The sequence below is a fragment of the Carcharhinus amblyrhynchos genome, chromosome 19 (assembly GCF_965287045.1).
Source record: "Carcharhinus amblyrhynchos chromosome 19, sCarAmb.v2.hapA, whole genome shotgun sequence".
Classification (NCBI taxonomy): Eukaryota; Metazoa; Chordata; class Chondrichthyes; order Carcharhiniformes; family Carcharhinidae; genus Carcharhinus; species Carcharhinus amblyrhynchos.
In genome coordinates this window covers 26,254,930-26,261,269 of record NC_137342.1, presented here as the reverse complement: position 1 = coordinate 26,261,269, position 6,340 = coordinate 26,254,930, and positions in this window count along the sequence as shown.

Below are 6,340 nucleotides of genomic sequence, written 5' to 3'. Positions count from 1 at the left end.
AGCATGGCCGATGCACTGAACCAGCATGTCTTTCAGACTGTGGGAGGAAATTGGAGCACCTGGAGGAAACCCATGCAGACACAGGGAGAATGTGCAGACTCCACACAGACAGCCACCCAAACGGGACTTGAATCTGGGTCCCTGGCGCTGTGAGGCAGCAGTGTTAACAACCGTGCCGCCCTATATAACTTCAATGATGGAGTAAATGAAATTTTAAAAGCTTGGCTCAGCCTTTTAGCTAAGATTAAGTGTCATCAGATCAAGCCCAAGATTGGGTGCAAATCCTGATCTTGTCAATTGGATCTTGCTTGTCTCTCTAGAGGGGACCATGAATTGAATTGGATTTAAGCTTATCTGTGTATTTTAAACTTATTTAGAGAGAATACACCTTGCCAATACTGCTAGAATCCCTCTATACATGTTTGTGGATTATAAAGAATTAGCCAGACAGATTTTTTGAGTTTAAACAAAAAGCAAGATAAGTTTATTGAAACTATTTCCTGAATTAGAAAAACTAGGTAAATTACAATTACTATTCATATGTTACATTCATTCCAACCCTCTCCCCCCTCTCGCCTCCCACACACACATACATACACACACATTAGCTAAGATGGCAGAATAAAAGGATAGCTTAAAGATATATTTACAATTCATGAAAACATAAATTAAAGGCATATACACTGGTTCTATGGCTGGTCTTGATGCAGTGATTCACGTTACATCCATTTTTTTCAGTTGTCTTCCTGGGTTTACTTGTATGGAGCAGATTACCACATTTTATTCCCAAAGATCTTGGTTTGCAGTGGATTTTTTTTCCTCAGGATGATTACTTTTCAAATCAATTTACAATATTTCAGATAGAGAGAGGGACAACTTCTTCCCAGCCTTTCAGTACATCACTCTGTTCTCTGGTCTCAGATCATTCTAGTTTGGTGAACAGTTTATAACACTTTATAACTGTTCCTGCTGGCTGTATATGTCAGGGGAATTTTATTAATCCATACCACTGTAAGGATACAACCCTCATTCATTTTAGAGCATTTTGATGTCTCATTTCAGAAATTTTTGGAAAGTTTCAGGACAGTGCACAGCCTTAGGAGATGGGTTCTTTCATGCTTCCCAGGAAGTTTGAGTGTGAGTCCCTTTTAATCCAATTTGATGGCATGCAGCTTGTAACTGGCTGGCAGTCTTCCATTGTCTTAATAGGATTGCAGTTTATTGTTTTTGAAAATCTATACAGAAAAATAATTAGAAACTGTATCAAAAAATCTTTGCACCTATTGCCAAAATAGAAACTATAGAAACCATACAGTGCAGAAGGAGGCCATTTGGCCCATCGAGCCTGCACCGACCACAATTCTACCCACACCCTATCCCTCTAATCGTACGTATTTACCCTGTTAAGCCCCCTGAAAGTCTAACTATCCACTAAGGGACAATTTGTCATGGCCAATCCACATAACCTAACATCTTTGGACTGCGAGAGGAAACTGGAGCACACGGAGAAACCCCACATAGACTCGGGGAGAACGTGGAAACTCCACACAGACAGTGACCCGAGGCTGGAATTGAACCCGGGTCCCTGGCACTGTGAGGAAACAATGCTAACCACCGTGCCACCATGCTACCCATAAAATATTATTAGATAGGTTTAAGAAAGAATACATGGGGTTACGGTTTGGATACATTTGCATATTTTGGCTCCAGTGAGTCTAGCATTAACAGTAAATAGAAGTTAAAACTGGGATGCTAATTGGCTAGAAGTATGGCCTGAGGGCTGGAATTGTAAGTGAAGAGTTATTCTCCATTGCAGGAATCCAGAAGAACTCTTCCCATTGGTCAACAACCTTAAATATAGGGTACAGGCTAGGGTTAGATTGTTCTTGGGAAACACTTTCTCCATTGGTCAAGAAATGCAAAAGATTGGTTAGAATTTATTACAGGTACACAACTTGGGCTGAATGTTGCAACAGCTGGCTGCAAAAAGGGTATATAAAAGGACATTGCCAGGGGTCTTTGTCTTTGCTAGGGGATAGCATTTGTCAAAGGACGCTTGATCATCAGGGGAGAAAGTTAGGAATTAGCAGTAGAACACTTGCCAGGAAGTTAGCATTTGTATAAGGCATTGCCAGACAATTGGGGAATTGGCATTCATTAAGGATTGTCCTAAGAATCCAGAAGTGACTCATGTAATTGTCATTGGGTTTGGTGTTTGCCGTTTGCCGTGAGAAATCCAGGTCAGTATTTGAATCTAGTATTGGAGTTAAAAGTAATCACCTTAAGAAAAAATGAACAGTCTTCATCAGGAAGCTGCTTTTAGCTTGATAGAGGGAAAACAATCAGCAGGTCACTATGAAATGTGCAGCAACAGCAGTCAGGGTAGACAGGAAACTAGAATTGAGATCTTAAAACTGCAAAGAGGTTCTTGTATGTTAAAGTTGACTAAATTAGAATCATAAGAGACCAGGTTCAAGGAATCAAGAGAAGATCCCAGGACCTATGGGAAAGACACGCTGGAATTCTACCACCTTACCTGCCATGGAATTAAAGCAGGCAAAGGGTAGATGATGGAAATGTCTGTTGATCTCAGATGGGAATTTCTGGTCTTGCTCGAATGAGGCTGTAAAATCCCGCCCAGTGTATCATGCCATGCCTTCACTAGTGGAATATTAAGTATTAATCTTTGTTATCCGATAAAACTTGTTAGTTTGTACTCTAAATTAATGATGTCCTTTTTACCAATAAGATTATTCTCCAATAAGAATTTTAATAGAGTCTAAATCCCAACAAACAGTTGCAGTGTAGGAAATCCAGCACACTGTGAACTCCCATAAATAACAATGTAATAATGAATACATGGTCTGTTTTTATGATATTGAGGGGTAAATATTGGCCAGGAACACAGATAGGCGTTTCTGTGGCAGCAAATGAGACTCTAGGATGGTGTATTGCCTCCCTGGTGCCAGGCTCTTGAGTAGGCATGATGCGGAGATGCCGATGTTGGACTGGGGTAAACACAGTAAGAAGTCTCACAACACCAGGTTAAAGTCCAACAGGTTTATTTGATAACATCTTCTCTGATCTTTGGGTAAACGTTCTCCAAGGTGGCCTTCACGACGGAGCAGACTGATAGCTAAGTTCTGCACACATGAGGACGGCCTCAACTTGGGTTCATGCCACACTATTTGTAACCTCCACAACTTGCCTCGGCTTGCAAAAGCGGGATTTTACAGCCTCACTCAAGCAGGACCAGAAATTCCCATCTGAGATCAACAGACATTTCCATCATCCACCCTTTGCCTGCTTCAATTCCATGGCAGGTAAGGTGGTAGAATTCCAGCGTGTCTTTCCCATAGGTCCTGGGATCTTCTCTTGATTCCTTAAACCTGGTCTCTTATGATTCTAACTTAGTCAACTTTAACATACAAAAACTGTCCTGTCTGGAGACAATACACATCTCTTTAACCTATGTTTAACGCTATCTCCGCTCACATTGTCTGCACCTTTAAGACTTGATTAATTGTAAAGACTCGCATTCTAATCAGTATTCTGTAAACTGAGTGTGTGCCTTTATACGCCCTGTTTGTGATCAGAACTTTCCACTCTCCTGACGAAGGGGCAGAGCCCCGAAAGCTAGTGGCGTTTGCTATCAAATAAACCTGTTGGACTTTTAAATGGTGTTGTGAGACTTCTTACTGTTTCTCTAAGTAGGTACAGGACATCCTGAAACAGGAGGGTAAACAGACAGATGTCGTTGTCTATATTCGTACTAATGCAAATATAAGCAGGAAGAGAGAAGAGTCCTGCGAGGACAATTCAGGGAGTTAGGTCAGGACTTAAAAGCAGGACTTCTAGGATAGTAATCTTAGGATTACATCCTGCGCCATGTGCTAGTAAGGCTTGGAACAGTGGGATCGTACAGTTGGACATGTGGCTAAAGAGCTAGAGGGCTTTAGATATCTAAGCCCCCAGTTCATCTGCCTTACCCGTTATACTTCTTACATTGAAGCAAATACAGTGTAGACCTACAGAGCCACTGAGCCCTGCGGCTTCCCTTTGCCTCCTCTTACTCTGCGCTATGTTTATCTCAGTCTCACTTTTTTCCCCAGTCTCTACACTTACTAGCTTGCCTTTCCAGTTCCCACCTCCTGCCACACTAGGTTAAATCCTCCCGAACAACACTAGCAAATCTCCCACCCAGGATGTTGGTGTCCCTCCAGTTTCTCTCACCATTGTTGCTATCTAACCAGCTGGGCATTTCCAGCATTTTTTTTCTAATCTCAGATTTTCATGATTTGTGCTATTTTGCTTTTGAATATGCTTTGAACATTAGTCATAGGAACTGTGAATAAACTGGTGAACATTTAAGAACAATAAGTGGAACTGCCATTTAATAAATTAAGTTTTAAATTTAGTGAATGGGGTACATTTGGCAGGGTTTATGTTATGTGCAACTTACACATTGACAAAAAGTGCACCAGTGTAACAAAGTCAGTTAGAGTGCAAGTTTAAACAGCAGATGGCACTATGGAAATGCCAATAACTATCTGGTTTTATTTTCATAGAATCCCTACAATGCACAAGGAGGCTATTTGGCCCATGGAGTCTGCACCAACCACAATCCCAATCAGGCCCTATTCCCATTGTCCCACATATTCAGTCTGCTAACCACCCCCCCGCCTGACACTAGGGTCAATTTAGCATGGCCAATCAACCTCACCCACACATCTTTGGAAAGTGGGAGGAAACCGGAGCATCTGGGGAAAATCCACACAAACACATGGAGAATGTGCAAAGTCTGCACAGTGACCCGAGGCCAGAATTGAACCTGGGTTGCTGGCACTGTGAAACAGCAGTTCTAGCCACTGTGCCACCTGTTTTGCATGATCACCAATCTTTTCATTGTGAAATAAATTTTAAAATTTAAAAGGAATATTTGAACTTTTATTCTTTTCTCATAGCTGACAGCGATAGTGAATTTGTGGAACTTTAAAACAAGATATAGAAATCCCTTTTTTAGGAAACAGCAAAACAGCCAGTTATAACAGCCCAATGAAGAGTTTAAAGATTTAGAATACATAAAAATAAGCCAAAGTGCAATTTTGATTAATATCTGATCATTACTGTATGAATTCTATCATTTTATTGAAGATTATGGTGCTAAAATTGATAGATGCATTTGCTTAAACTTATTAATGCACTTAAACCTTCGTTGGGCAGAAGAGCCTGTTTCCCGGGCTGTTTTTGTTCTTTTTTTGTTAAAACCTTTCAGACTGTTTGGTCATTTAATAAAAATCAGCATGTTGAAGGGTTTCCAAACCAAGCTACGAGGAAAGAGGTACAGCTTCTCTTTGCATAGGACCAAATATGCATTTTCTCCCTGCAAAGGCATGCAGCATTTTGTTCCAGAAATTGGATTTAGGTATAAAGAACTTGTGGGGGCTTCCCAGGATTGCTGCTGGACTTCAAACTGTGTAAGTTTGCAAGATGGTCTTGTGAGTAATGCTGAGCTAGAGGTTCTTGGGTTCAAGCTCCAAACTGGGACTTGATAACCACAGAAGATGTGTTCAAGATGTGGCCAAGCAGGTTGATTGTCAAGTTGTAAATCCTTCCAATGCGTTTATGGCAGGCGCTAAGAGTGGAAGTCTCCTGGTCAGCAAAAACTGTATGTAGATTCAGCTGCAACAGCATACTGATGGTAAAAGATTCCACACGGAAGATCCGTTTCAACTTGTTTCTCACTCAAGAGGCCAATAAACGAATTTCAGAAGGATGAGGTTTGGCACGATATTAAATATGATTTTTTATTATAGCCGAAAAGAAACAAGTTGCTGAGTAAAAAGGTCAAAACAATAAACTGCTAATTTAAGAGTCATAAATAAAGATGACGATGAGAGTATATGCGTCCAGCTCACAGGCTCCTTTTCTGTCTGCCACTCCCTTCATCCCTACACCATTTTCTCTAGCCTCTGATGGGTCCAACTTTGTGCCCTGGGCCCCACTGACATTCCCAGCCAGATGAAGCGTGGTGTGCCACATTCAGTCCGTGGAATGCCTTATTGAACAAGCCTGGTTTAGGCAACCTAAATAAAATGAGTTAAGTGATATATGCACAGTATTTTTGCTTGAAAATCTGCCCTCTTTTGAGAGGGGGGGGGGGGGGGGGGGGGAATAAAAGAATTAGGAAGTACAACCAAACTGGCAAATCGAGTGTGTTAGTGTTGTGTGGCCAGATTATTTTGTGTACAAGGATACTTGAATTTCCAGGTGTGTTTTCTTGCCATTGAGTAAGGTGGGTTGTACACAGGAGAGTTGGAACAGATGTATTGCAAATCTG